The sequence below is a fragment of the Artibeus jamaicensis genome, unplaced genomic scaffold (assembly GCF_021234435.1).
Source record: "Artibeus jamaicensis isolate MK-2021 breed Jamaican fruit bat unplaced genomic scaffold, CSHL_Jam_final contig_465, whole genome shotgun sequence".
In the NCBI taxonomy this organism is placed as follows: Eukaryota; Metazoa; Chordata; class Mammalia; order Chiroptera; family Phyllostomidae; genus Artibeus; species Artibeus jamaicensis.
In genome coordinates, this window is record NW_026521843.1 from 398,217 (window position 1) to 412,637 (window position 14,421).

A 14,421-nucleotide genomic window follows, 5' to 3' on the forward strand; every position below is an offset into this window, starting at 1 on the left:
GACTGAGGCCCCAACCCCAGTGCTTCTGAACGTGACCTTATTTGGAAACACAGCCCTCACAGAGCCGGTCAAGTGGGAATGAGGTCAGCGGGTGGGCCCGGGTCCAGCAGAGACCTAGTGCTGAGAAGAGGGGGCATTTGGACACTCGCAGGGAGACGGCCGCAGGAGACAGGCTGTGTCTCCCACGAGCCAAGGAGGCCAAGAGCAGGCCAGGGGGGCTGCGGGAGACGGACCAGACTCTTCCTCCCAGCCTTGGAAGGGCCCGCCCTGCAGATGCCCGGGCCTCGGACTTCCGGCTTCCGGAGCCCGGACGGGCCGAGTGCATTTGTGCAGCCGCCGTCAGCGGTGGTGCTGGGGTGTTGCTCTTGTGATGTCTATGGGTTGTTTTCGTGTCCGTCATGTTTTCAGGGGCCTGGTTATTCTGAGCCGATTTAGTAATCGTGCATGACTTACAGACTCGGTTCCGGTTTATGATGCCACTGGAGGCTTCTCTGAAGTGTGTGTCTGAGTCACCCGCCCCCCCGCTGCTGTGTCTGACCCATCAGGCCACAGGAAAACGCGCCCCGACTCTCAGGGCGCATCCACCCGCCCGCCAGCATCCTCCCTGTCTGACTCGAGGGTTGCGCCCTTGCCCGGCGTGTCTGCGATAAACCCAGCAGCACACCGGCCCCACAATTCACACGGACGCTTCTACACCAGCGGGGATTTGATTTACGTCGCGCGGAGACCCCGACGGTGGTTCTATGTGGAGAGGTGCGGGCGGGCAGGCGCCCAGAGTGACTGACACTGGGTCGGTTACTCAGGAGGAAAGAAAAGCCGAGCCTTCAGCTCGTGCCCAGGTGCCCCCCGAGGGTGCAGCCGCCCTGGGGAGCACAGGGCCGGACCGGGGAGCCGGGGCCAGCGCCGGAGACGGCGTCGGCAGGCTGGCTACGCTCCAGCTCCTCGCGGAAGTGGACCGGACGTGTCTGATCGAGTGCCCTGCTTCCTGTGGCCACAAGACAAACCCAACATGTTTAGAGGAACCCCAGTCACATGGCGTGCTCTCCGGTCACCGGGAGACCAAACTGGAAATCCCAGAACTCGCTGCACCAGGCAGCTGGGTGAGTGAACCTCCCGGAAACCGGGGCGCCCAGGCCGGGGCAGCTCACAGCACGAAGCCCACACGTCAGAGAAGAGGCGATGTCTCAAATCAGTAACCAAAGGGCCCGTGAAAGGTAAAAACTCAGAAGAGCCTAAAACAATTGTGGAGAAGTGTGTCACCGTGGGGGTGTCACCGTGGGGGTGTCACCGCAGAGGTGGAGCCTGGGCGGTACTGCAGAGGACAGGCTGGGTCCCGGTCCTTTGCATGGGCCCCCTGCAGCCTGTGGCCTAGCCTGACACCTGGATGTTGGACTGCTGGCCTCCAGAATGAAGTAAATTTCTGCAGTTTTAAGCAAAAAAAAATCCCCAAAAGCCCAAACAAACAAAAGAAACCAGGGGCTGCAGAGGGACGACCGCGATCACCCACAGCTGCTGGACCAGGGACGCTCTGAGCACCGTTTCACCTCCCATGTGACACTGACCAAAGGAACTGCTTTTAATTAACGTCTCCCCCAAACCCGGCACTTACACGGCTGATTTCTTAAACATAAGTTAACTGGACTCAATGGTACTGAGTGGGTTTGAAACAAAGGGCCGTGGCCGAAGTCACGGAACTTCTATGCACAACAGCACATTTGTTCTTATTTCCGGATCCTCTCCGGCTCCGTCCTTCCACAAACCACGAGAGGCGTCACGAAAAGCACACGGAAGACAACAGGTGACAAAGTTCAAGGGGCTTGGCGGGGAAGAGGAAGATGCAGACAAGACCGAGGAGGGGTTCCGGAGCAGGGCCGTGGCGAGCGGTCAGGGCAGGGAAGACGTGACCGAACCCGGGCCCCTTAGCTCCAGACACATCCCCAGCCGAGCGACTGGAGGGCGAGGCTGTTCCCGACTGGAGACAGGGGGCTTCTCACCAGGACAGTGACCCCCAGGCACATGGACGGTGGCTCCGGGACCCTGTGGGCTGCTCCCGACACCCCGCCCCCCGTCCCCCGCCGACAGGACTGCAGCTCAGAGCTCAGCACAGGCGGCGACAGACCCTCCTGCGGACCCAGCTCACGCTCCTCCTCCAGGTCTTCCAGGACCCGGGACCCGGTCTGTGTTCAGGCTTTGCTAATCCTCAGGCGTGTGCCACCCACACGTGTGACAGTAGCACATGCCTTCGTACCCACGTTACCGTAACAAACACAGAAATGCAGGTCAGCAAAGGAAAAGCAGCGTCTCTCGGCGAGGGGCGGGCGGGGCTGGGTCGGGGGCCGGGCTGAGGCCCAGTGCAGGGAGGGGGTGTTTCTGGACAGGGGCAGGGACAGCACCTCCAGGTCACCGTCAGGTCACTGCCGACAGCCACTGGGTCCCTCACATCCCCGGGGCCCCAGAGGGCTTGGGGACACAGGAGACTGCCCTTCTGGACGGTCCCTTTTGCCCCAGGACACCGCTCTCCGCCGCAAGCTGTGATCACTTTTGCTTTCCAGTGTGGGGCCCTCAGGGTCCTGCCCCTCCGCACAGTGGCACGAGGTGGCCCAAGGCCACCAGGGGCACATGGCCTGGGTCCAGGCTCCTCCGACCTTCGGTCCGTTAGGGACCCGTCACGGGTCTGCTTCCTCCCCCAACTGCCGCCCAAACCAATGCGCTGGAAACGCTCCCGAGGGCCGCAGCATTTGACCAGTGACAGAGTGGTCACACGGGGGCAGACCCCCTCGGGTGACACCCAGGGGGACCAGGGACACGGGGCCCGTGCTTCCCACCGGGCTCAGGCAGCGTGCAGAGACGGGAGCGAGCAGGCGGCCTCTCTGACGAGCCTGTGGAGGAAGTGGCGACCGGACAGGGGCCTGGATGTGCCAGGGCGGGGTCAGGACGGAACCCGGGGCCCCTGCGAGCCCAGGGCAGAGAGGAGGCCACTCTGGGGCACGTGTGTCCTGTGAACCCGTCAGCAGGCACCACAGGCCCTGACCTACAGCCAAGCCCGTGCTCCGTGGAGCCCCGTCCCGAACTCAGGCGCCGCAGACCAGGGACCCTCACTGCCCCTCCCAGCACCACCCGGAGCCCGAGCACAGGCCCCCCTGTGGCGGGTGGGTCGGCCTGTCCCCGACGGCAGCAGGAGGCTCCTGGCCCTGCAGCCACCCGGTCTCCATGGCAACCACTGCCCCTGTCACTAGCTGAACCTCCACAGTCAGCACGGGGCCAGCGTGGGGTCAGCACGGGGTCGGTGGCGTGTTGGGCTCTCATGAAACTCAGCGCGTGACGCTGACCCGTGCAGCTCAAACACTCCTGCCATCGGGAGACACTGCCCGAGTCCGCCGCCACCTGGAATGCGAATGTCTAACTCGGAGCTCACGGGCTGGATGCTGCCGGGGCTGCCGCACCCGGCCCGGCGCCGTGTCTGCAGGAGGCTGTGGAGAGGGAGGCCTGCGGGAGCCGGGGGCGCCCAGCGGGCCCCCACGCCCTGGGGGGGTCAGCCTGTGTCCAGGCCCTGAGTCTCGGAGGCCCGTTTCCCAGGCCACGCGGCCCTCACTGGGGGCCGCCCTCCGCCTTCCGAAGACCAGTGTCGGCCCCCAGCCCGTGCACACGGCTCCCCTGGCAAGTCCAGAACCTCTCCCACGGCTGTTCAAACCCAACCGGCACGTTCCCTGCTTTCCTGGCGGACGAGAAAGCTGGCACACCGCCCACTGTCCCGGGGGGCCCGCCGCGCAGGGCCGATCGGGGGACGGGGGTGCGAGGGCCTGCTCTGGCCTCTGGGCGTGACGCACAGGAACCCGTTCTTCCCGCTAAGTGGGACTAAAAGATACAGAAAAACACACTAGAACACCTCACACTGGCCTCACACTTGAGCAGGTGAGAGCAGATTCCAGCCTCTGGAATCCGCATGGGCCACCAAGTCCCCACGACCCTGCCTCTTGGCCACGTTCCTGAGAGCCCCTGGGCCAGAGTGGCCGGAGGACACAGGAGCTCCAGCACCCCCCCCCCCCCCGCCCTACTGTGGCTGGCAGGCACGCAGTGACAGAGAGACTAGTGTGACTTTAACACGCCCTTTCCCGTAGAACACTGAAAACACTCCGAGTGCCTTCCCCGGACGACACGGTGGTGGGAGGTTTGCTCCCGCATCAGCACTAAGGGGGCGGCGGTCGGGGCGGGAGCCTGCGGGGTTGCCGTCCCCCACAGGACAGGCCCTCACCAGCTGCCCAGTGGAGAGTCTGCGGTGGATTCCACAGCCGTCTGCCTGCATCCAAGGCCCCTTTGTTCTCACAGCCCCGCTGGCCCCCGGCCCCGGCAGCTTTCCTGCCGGGTGACCACACTACCTCGGACAATGGGAGCCACACAGAGGCCCCCGCCCCGCCCCTGGGGCTCGGACAGTCCTGAGACAGCAGGAGGCCTCATGCACCAGAGGCCAGAGCGGGGGTGGACAAGCAGGCTGACTAGCAGTGCGGGCAGAGACCTCAGGCACGTGCCCTGGGGCTGCCGGGCACATTAGAGACCCATCCCTCGGAACAGCTGCAAAGGCCTGAGGCCGACCCCTCGATGCCTGGCGAGGGGCCAGCACCGCCCAGGAGGCCCACTCTCCCTGGATTTCCCGGCCAGAACACAGGCGGCGAGCGTCTCGGCACACGCAGGGGACGCGCCCACAGGAACCAGCGAGATGGAGGCCCTGCAGGCCTGGGGGCTGCTGCCGTTCCTAACAGATAAAACAGAAGGTGGGGGTCCGAGAGCCCGAGAGCCCTGACTCGAACCAACCAACCACATGCGTGCACGTGGGCGCACACTCGCACACGAGAGGACTGGGAAGGTGGGGCCTTGGTGGGGCACCGGATGACAGTAACACGTTAAGTTTTCAGATGCAATACCATTGTTATCTTGGGAATTTCATTAAATACGGATGAACTAAAACATAAAGCCACACAGCGGAACCCAAGTATTTGGTTGAAAGCAACAATGTCCATCTCTCGCTGACTCTGAGAAAAGCCAGATTTCCAGCTTCACAGGCGGTTTTGGTGCCCGAGGCAAAAGCTCTGCCTGAGTGTCCGTCACGGATGTATGCCAGGTGCAGGGAGACCCTCCGATGTCCCCCGGGCCCAGCGCCCCTCCCTCTTTCAGCTGCTTCCCTGCACACCTGTGCTCAGGTTCACACGCATCGTGGGGATGCGCACCGCCCCTCCCTCCTTCTGCTGCTCACACCCAGCTGCCTGCTGCGCTGCGGGCAGACAAGGCCCAGACCCGTGTCCTCCACTCCCGGCACGCGAGGCTTCCGAGACCTCGACCCCCCAGTCTAACGCCAGACCCTCCCACTGCCCACCCCCCGATACCCCGCAGCCAGCACGGCAAACACACGCCTCCCCTTCCCGCATCTCTGGCTCCAGGCGTCCCTCCCACAGCTGGCAGGCGGCTCCCCCACACTTGACAAATCAAAACCCGCTCATCCTTCAAAGTTCCAATTAAATGACCTCACCTCCACCCTCGAACACTGGGTAAGCTGCCAAGGCCGGGCCTGTGGGCTCTGAGCCACGCCAACACCTCGACCGGCAGCTCACCTGCCCCCAGGGCAAGCCCAGAACTCGGCTCCTCATCTCCACCCCCTGGAGCCTCAAAGCTGGGGGACCGCCCACGAGGAGTATGGCAAGGGCTCAGGAAGGGGCCGCCCTGGGGCAGGAGGGGCTCCAGCTCTAATCGGGGTGCACCACGGGGGTCCTGAGCTTACTCGGACCCGCGCCCGCACCACGAGAGTCCCCACAGGAGGAGGGATCCAGCCAGCAGATCCGGTTCCGGTCCGGGCTCCCTCCCCACACACCACACAGGTCACACAGACTGTCACCTCTCCAGGCTGGTGAAACCTGCGTCAGGGTCGGGGGAGGCGGTGCTCAGAGGGGACGCGCCTCTGGAGGCACCCCCAGCCCGAGTCTGCCGACTCTGGTCCCCAGGCCAGCGCTCCGCCCCGGGTCCTCTCCTGGCTCCGGTTCCCAGGCAGAGACCCGTCAGGGTTAAGCCTGGACGTGGGTGACGGCCAGCATGCGGACGCCGCTGTCCCCGGTCAGGCCCAGGCTCCCGCTCAGATCCAGCTGGCTGTGGGCGGGGCACCCGGGTCCCGAGACGGCCCGCAGGGCCGCAGGTGCCACGGTCCCTGGTGGGGGGAGGAAGGGGGGCCAGACAGTGACCAGCCGTGTGAGAGGACCTGGCTCACGTGGCCGCGGAGGCCGGCAAGTCCAGGCCTGCGGACGCGCCGGTACCACAGCCTGAAGGCAGAGTTCTCTGGCTCCACCAGCCGCCCTTCTCTTATCTGTGCACAGGCTGCGGGGGGCCCACCCACACTGCTGGCGGTCATCCCTTCACTCAAAGGTGACGGCTTTTCACGTGAATCTCACCCAGAAAATGCCGTCACAGAAACCCCTAGAATCACATTTGACCAAATACCCGGGTGCTGCGGCCCAGCCAAGGGGACACGTTGAATCCGCCGTCACAGGCACCAGGCACGCTGGGACGCGGCCCGGTCGGCAGGACAGACACTGCGGCGCGAGTGGAACGGGTTAACCGAGGCAGCTGCCGCAGAGGGCAGAGCCCGGGGTCCAGCGGACCAAACGGCAAACCGTGCTCGCTCACCAGGCACAAGTCTGTCCAGGGCTCGGCCGTGGGAGGCGGAGTCAGAGCCGCCCGGGCTCCGGTTCCGAGCTCCGCCAGGCATGTCTGGTTTTGCTCACTGTTGTTCTAAAGGCCTCCAAGGAGGCTACGAGTGTGATTACCTCCACCAGGGAAAGGGGTCATAAAACAGAAGCAACAAATATGGACACCAGATAGTCCACCGTCTGGCCCAGAGGCAGGGCATCCCTGGCCTTCCATTTCCAGGAGGGGAGGGAAGGCGACCCCGTGGTGGTGGGAGAGAAACATTGCTCAAGTGCCGAGTGAGACATTCTCACCATCGGAAAGGGTCCCAGGATGAGGGCGGATGATAAACCTGAAGGACCTGACTAGGACGTGCTGGGCGGACGTCTTCCGTGGGGGCCTGTCTGCACGGCACGGCCACACTCGCGGCTCCAGGCCGGGCGCTGACTGCGTGGTCAGCCCTCGGTCAGTCTCTGAGGGGCAGGGCGAGGCCCCCGAGGCACCGCTCACTGTGTGCGGTGGCCAGAGAGACGTCGCTGCCCTCGGTTTCTGCCGAGGGACACGGGCGCCGTGTGGCCGGAGCACGGGGAGAAGGCCTCGCTACCAGGAAGCCGGTGCGTCCCGAGCGTGGGAGAGAAGACGCGCCGGTCTCAGCCGGCGACACCCCGACTCCTGGGCAGCACAGAGGGCGGGAAGATGAGGGACGGGGAGGGGGTCCGGACACAGACACACCAAGGCCACGTCCCACCGACACGCCCAGCCCGGCCTCCCCGGCCCTGAGCACCCGGCGGCTCAGCCTGCAGGGCAGCAGCACCAGCATGACACACGTCACAGCGGCCCTGTGATGGGGGGGGACGGCGGGTGGGCAGAAGGCTGGTGGGGGGGGATGAGGGGACGGAAGGACGGAGGGTGGGTGGGTGAGAAGCGGGCAGGTGGTGATGGAGGCGGATGGGTAGACGGGCGGGTGACTGAGCAGACACAGGGGTTAGTGGGTAGGAGACAGGACGGACTGACGGACGGGTGGGTGGGTGGACAGTGGGTGACGCAGGCACTGACTGAAGAAAATCAAACAACGAAAAACACGCACAAGGAAACAAGTGCTGGAGACGAGTGTCTGGCTTCCCGCTGCCGACGCAAACATCCCGCATGTCCGAATCGGTAACAGCGGTGACCAAGTGTATCCGCTTTAACTGCTGTTTTTAAAAGTTAAAGGACTGCTCAGCTGGTCACAGAGGTTTGGAAATACTGTTTCACTGCAGGAAGCCCCGCGGAGGCAGAACAGCCCAAATTCACCGAGAAGCGCTGCGGCCCAGGCAGGCTCCGCTGTGGAAACTCCTCCCCCCGCCCCCCCACTGCCGCCTCCCACCCACCCCGAGCACGGAGCTGCACGCAATGCTTTCTGCTTGGAAAGAGAAAACTCGCACCTCAGTGCGTGACCGTGGGTGAGACACCTCCCCACCCCCGCCGACCGTCCCGGTGCTCACTGGTTACAGCGGCTCTGGTTTCCGGTGCGCTGTTCTCAGGGGCCCCAGGGCCGGGCCGGACGGCGTCTCAGCCCAGGTGGGGCAGGAAGGGGACGTGCAGGTGCCTCCTGAACACCTGGGTTCGGTCCGAGGCGCCTGTTTCCTGTTGACCCCAAGGGCGTCCGCTGGCCCGCAGCTGGGCACAGAGCAGGGGACGGCGGCGCCCAGAGACACAGCCCCCGGGGCCCCCCGTCCGCCGCCCCTGGCAGAGCAAGGAGCCTGCCCCTCCCGGGCTCCTCCTCACAGCCCTCGTTCCCGTCCGTCCTTCCGTCCGTCCATCCATTGGATTCAATAGTGAGAACGACAGTGTCCCTCTTCACAGCAGCGACAGCACCAGCCTCCGGGAGCAGCTCACACATCCACCCTCCACCAGTCCTTGGAACGCACCGCGCCCGTCGGGAGAGCCCGCGCAGGCTGACCGCCCAGTCCCAGGCTCGGGCACCGTCCCTGCGAGGCCAGCACAGTCCAGGACAGTCCCCGTCACACACCAGGACGTCGTGGGCGTACAGGTCTGGAAAGGCAGGGGCCCCACCCCGCACACAGCAGCGTCTGGAGGCCCCGCCCCAGCAGCAGGGAAGAGGGGACTGAGACCCGGCCCGGGGAGGACGCGGTCACACGGACCCTCGGTGCCAGACCAGCGGACGCCCCGCAGCAACGACCTTGTTGGGGTGGGACCCTCAAGGCCGCCCAGGCCCAGGGCCACCACGCACAGCCCTGCTTCGCCACGGGACCGTGGTGTCCGAGGCAGAAGAGGAACGGATGACGATGGAAGACCAGTGAGCGACAGACGGACAGGGAGCCGAGGGACAACCGGGGAACGTGAGGCGCACAGACGCGCACCGGGGAGGGCAGGCAGGCAGGCGCCGGTCAGCAGGGCGTCGACTCGGGGGCCAGGCCCGGAACTGCGCGCGGTGCACGCCCTGACGGTTTCCCGAGGACGAGAATGTCCACCCTGGGACGGTTGTCCCACTGTCCCACCGTGAGTCGTAAAATCAGGACAGGAGGTGGGGTGCAGTGGGCGCAAGGGCAGGTGTGTCGCTGTCCTCGACTGCAGCTCCTGGGGTGACGCCGCTCTGGTGACCCCAGCGCGGTCCATGGGGGGCACACGCAGGCTCTCGGGAGCCCATCCTGAAGCTGCCGGCAGGGCCCTCAGAGACCCCCTGGCCCCAGGTCCTGGCGGCGGCAACCCACACAGAGGACAGAGGTCCCTCCAGGTCCCCGCTGCAGGCCTCTCATCACTTCACCGGTCACTCCTGGAACGGCTCAGGACCCACGGACCAAATCGGGCCCTGCCCCAGAGCAAGACTTGGCTCGGGGACAGACCCACAGGATTCGGGGCTGTGGCTGCGGTCAGGACCGCAGGCAGCTGGGCTGCCCGCACAGAGGCAAACTGACCATCTTGACTCTGCGAATAACGGATCCCTTCTCCTTAGGAGAGGGCGCATTTCTACCTGCATCTGCCCAGGTGGCGTCTGCCGCAGCAGGAGTCAAACTGAGCCGTCCGGGGACGCAGGGACAGCGGGCTCAGCGGGCTCAGCGGCGGGGCCCTGGGTGCGAACCCAAGGCAGGTCAAGGGTTGGGACCACGGCGGCCCAGCAGGAGCGGCCGGAAGTTCACGGGCTGGCTGTCGGCTGTCGCAGGGCCCCCTGCCCGCAGGCAGGACAGGCGCCCGGGCCCCAGGAGCGGGGTTTGGATCGAGCGCTGAGGCTGCTGGAGCTCACTCCGCACCCCCCACTCCCTGTGGATGAGGGTGACGGCGACAGGGTCCCTGAGCCACAGCCACCGGCTCGGCCAATGCTTCCTCCCAGAGCCGAAGGCCCTCTCAGCTGCCCAGCTCTGCTGGCCACGGGCTGCGTCCACTCTTCAGCTCCGGCCACGCCAGGCCCGGCCCCGACCCCAGGCCCCAGTGGCAGGTGCCCCACACGGCCTGGCTGGGCCCTGCGGAGCTGCGGCCCCCAACCGTGCAGCCCTCTCTCTGGCCGCCACTGCTGACCTCCCCCCCCCACCCCGGGAGCAGCAGGGTGAGGGCCACCGATTTTCTTTCAATCCCAGCTTGGCCACAGGAACCCATTTTGTTCTAATCCCTACTTACTTTTTACCAAACCTCACTGCAGTAGAATTAACAGAGGTTTTAAAAATTACCCCCTAAAAGCGAGTGGGGGTTATCACCTTCAAACACGATGGGCTAAGTTTCTCTCTTGTCGGAAACGACCAAGAAGCAGCGCCAGGTATGAAGCCCCTCAGCCAGCAGCGCCCACGGCCCCCGAAAGGCTGAGGGCCAGTGGGGTGACCACCCCGCTGCCCCAGGCACTGCCTGAGGGGTCACTGTGCGCGTGGGGACACCGAGGCGGCTAGGACTGGTGGCTCCCGGGGCTGTGCGTCCAGCGGAGCCCTGACCGGGAGGCACCCACAGTAGAAGAGAGGAAAGGGCAGGGGTCGGAGCAGAAGCAACAACACGAACAGCAACAAAGGGAAGAACCAGCTGCTCCAAACCTGGGTTTTTCGAAGATCAATAAAGCGGATCAGCCCGTCGGCAGACACCGGTGCAGGGACAAGGGAGAAGACACGTCCTTCTCACGTCAGGGACCGAGTGACATCGGCCAGGCCTCTGGCACCGGGAGCAGCGACCTTGGAGGCATCCCAGCAGCCTCGGACGGACAGACCCCCGGAGACAGACCACCGGCGCTCGCTCAGGGTCTGCGGCTCCGCAGGGCGGCCCTCACTCAGTCACTGGAGAAGCCGAAATGGCAGTTTAATTTCTTCCCCTGGGCCCCGGCCGGGTAGCTCAGTGGGTTGGAGCATCGTCCCAACACACCAAGGTTGTGGGTTTGATCCTGGGTCAGGGCACGTGCGAGAAGCAACAACAAATGAATGGGTGGGACAACAAATCGATCTCTCTCTAAGATCAATCAATCGACTAAAAACACTTTTTAAAATTGCTCTCCACAGAGGCAGCCCCAAGCCCAGGGGGCATCGCTGGGAAGTCCCAGTCAGCACTTGGGGAGAAAGGAAAACCAGCCGGACTCACTTTTCCAAAACCCGCTCCTCCACTCAGGTGGCCGATTCGCCAAAACCAAAGACACCCCAGAGAAGGAGAACAGCATCCACCCTGGTGAGCAGAGGCACTGACGTCCCAGGGCCACCGGCAGGGTGGGGGCTCCGTGCTGGGACAGGGGCACCACCGAGAACACGCACCGAAGCCGACACCCACCCGGGCCACCGCCAGGCTCCTGCTGCAGAAGGAGCGCCCGCCTGCGGCCCCCCGGGCGGGCGACGCGGCCACCCAGCCCTCCGAGAGCCCGTCCGTCCTCCACCTGTCAACGCCGGGGGCGGGGGTACAGTCCGATCGCAAACCAGCCGCCACCAAGTCCTGAGTGACTCCCTCGGGAGGACCCGGAGCACACTGGGGACACACGGAGGGCGGTGTGGCCGTCCTTCACCCTCGGCCTTTGGGTGCGTTCTTGGGGCGACAGAGCCCCCCACTTCTCTCCCTTTCAGAGCACTGAGCAATCGGGGAGAGGAAGTGTCCAGAATAAACCGATTGGCCAGTTACACGCCAGCTGACCCCACGCCAGGGCCGGAAAAGGGCCCCACAGACCGCCGCCTGCCCACTGCTCTCTTGGCCACCGAGACTGGCAGCTCTGGAGGGGCCGTCGGGTTGAGCCCCTCTTCGCGTTCGCTGCCGTCTATGGCGTCTGACCGGAAACCAGCGACCGGGAGGAAGAGGGTTCCCATCTTTCAACTTCAACTTCAAGAAAGACTTTCGGCTTCAGGTGACATGATCGCGCAACACTCTCACCTCAGAGAGAGCTCGGTGGCCGTGACAGCAGCACTGGGGACAGCTCGACGACAGGACTTTAAATGCCACGGGGGCATCGGGTGCCAGGCGGGGATGCGGGGAATCACGCTGAGCTGGTGACCTGCCAATGTGTCAGGACCCCGCAGGGCACCCGGCTCACAGAGGACTCAGGGCGTCCTGAGTCACCGCACAGGATTCGGCTCAGTCAGGTTCAACGGCTTTTAAACTGGATTTACCAAAAAAGGCATTCTCAAGAGCACCTCATCTTCCCGGGTGCCCCCAGGTGCCACGATCGGCGTGCTTGGCAAAGCTGGACCGTGGCTCCGGGGGCCAGAGAAGTGCCCTGGCCCCTCCAAGGCCACGCAGCCTGGGGGGGGGGGGGAGCCAGTTCCTGGCTGTGGACTGTGTGGCGGGGGGAGGGGAAGCCCCGCGGCCCCCCACATTCCCACTGGCACCTGGCCTGGCTCATCCTGTTGTTGGGGGCGCCCAGGCAGTGGAAACAGGACAGCCCCCGCTCAGCTGCTGGGACGCAGCCCCGGGCGCGGGTGACGCCACCCCTCACCCAGTTTCAGACCCAGGAGGTCAGCAGCGGGCCCGGGAGCCGTCCGGGCTCTCGCTGACGTCCACACAGTTGAATCTTGCCCAGCCTGCCCTGCGTCCACTTTGTGTTACAGAACGTCCTGTTTTCTCCTACAGCCAGGAACCCTCAGCCCTTGCCTCCCTGCAGCCACAGAGAGGGCTCCCTGCGGGTCTCACCCCCTGGGGGCCAACGGGTCCCCAGCCCGGGGGGGTGAGACCCGCACCTGAGCAGGGATGGAAGGACAGACAGCTGTGGTTCGGCCCCAGGAGCTGTGCCTGCACATCGAGACTCCCTCCCTCGCCGGCTGCTGCGCTGCCCCCCAGGAGGGGAGCCCACTCTGCTCGCCCTCCCTGTGCAGGGAAACTGAGTCGCAGAGCGGTCCGGTCCGGAGAAGGAAGCGAGTGAGGCATCCAAGGCACGTGACGGCGGGGGCGGGTGGGCCCTGGGGGAGGCCAGCGAGCGGTCAGAGTGGCTCTGACTCAGAGCCGTGGGCACCGCAGCTCTTCCCTGTTGCAGCCATTTCCGCGACTCACTGAAAACACCAGGGGGGAGGGAGGAGGGGACCCCCGGGCTGTGCAGGGTTCCTCGCTCCCAGATACACGCTGGGCGGGTCGCAGGCGGTCCAGGGAGGCACACAGCCCCGGGGGCCCCGAGCCCCCGAGAAGCGTGCCGCCTCTCACCGTGTGGAAATAAAGTGCAGCCCCGCCTTACCCACGGGGGACGCGTCCCGCTGAACTGCCAGTGGGACCGAACCCTGTATCCCCCAAGTCTCCCCCTACATGCAGCTGCGATCGAGTTTAAGTTACAGACCAGGTGCAAACGGGAGGTTAACGACAACTGAGAATAAAGCCCAACAACGACGAGGAGACGGTGGAGACCGTGGAACGATGGTTCTCTGCGAAAACGCCTCGCACAGTGCTCTCTCCCCAGAAGGAGGCCCTTCCTGGCTTCCCGGCACTGCCAGCCTTGCCGAGGCCGTGCCCCAGGGACCATCCTCAGCCAGGGAAACAGGTGACCTGAGCACAAGCCCCGCCCCACAGGGACAGCTGATCGGATGACAGGCCAGCTGCTGGGTGATGGAGGGGAGCAGAGAGAGGATGAGTCAGGTCCCGGGGGGGGGGGGGGGGGGAGCACCAGACCGAGGCAGAGTTCATCAGCAGCCTGCAATTCAAAACTTAACAACTGTTTATTTCTGGAATTTTCCATTGCATGTTCCTGGACTGCAGCCAACCGTGTGTGACTGAGACTGGTGGTCACTGGGACCGGGGGAAGCCCAATGCGGGTACGGGGGGGGGGGTGACAGCCCTGGCACCTGCCTGCTTTAAAATATGCTGAGGGTGCTTTTCAAATGCACTCGAGCTGTGAAAACACATATTCTGGCATCACCACAACAGGGAATTTAAAGTAACGCAGGAATTCGGATTTCTGGAGCCAAAGGCTCCAACTTCCGGACCTCGAGCGTCCTCCAGGGATGCAGGCGGCCTTGACATCCACCGACCTTGGACGTCAGCACCTGGAGCACATTGCTAGCCCCACCCAACTGGGCAAAGGGCAGTGGTGGGAACTGGGTTCTCCGGAGCCAGGTTCGGGGCGGAGCTCCAGCAGAGGCGGGGGGACAGGGGAAGCTGGGCTTCAGGGAAGACCGGGCCTTCCGCCCGTGTGGACACGGGCCTGCTGAGGGCACCCAGTCACCCTGAGGTGCACTGGCTGCTCATCCTCATCATCCCATCGCAGGCCACCACTCGGGGCCCCGCCGGGCCAGGGGTTCCATGAGGCGGGAACCAGAACAGGGCACAGCTGCAAACACTCGAGAGCTGATCGGAAAACGGGGGTGTGGGGACAGCTGCCTGCCA

At 64.8% G+C, this 14,421-nt stretch overlaps 1 protein-coding gene across 2 annotated transcripts in view; it reads right to left on the bottom strand.

The window, feature by feature from the left end:
- Positions 1–14,421, bottom strand: part of PXDN (peroxidasin) — a 51,900-nt gene that overhangs the window by 34,862 nt on the left and 2,617 nt on the right. The window lies entirely within an intron of this gene.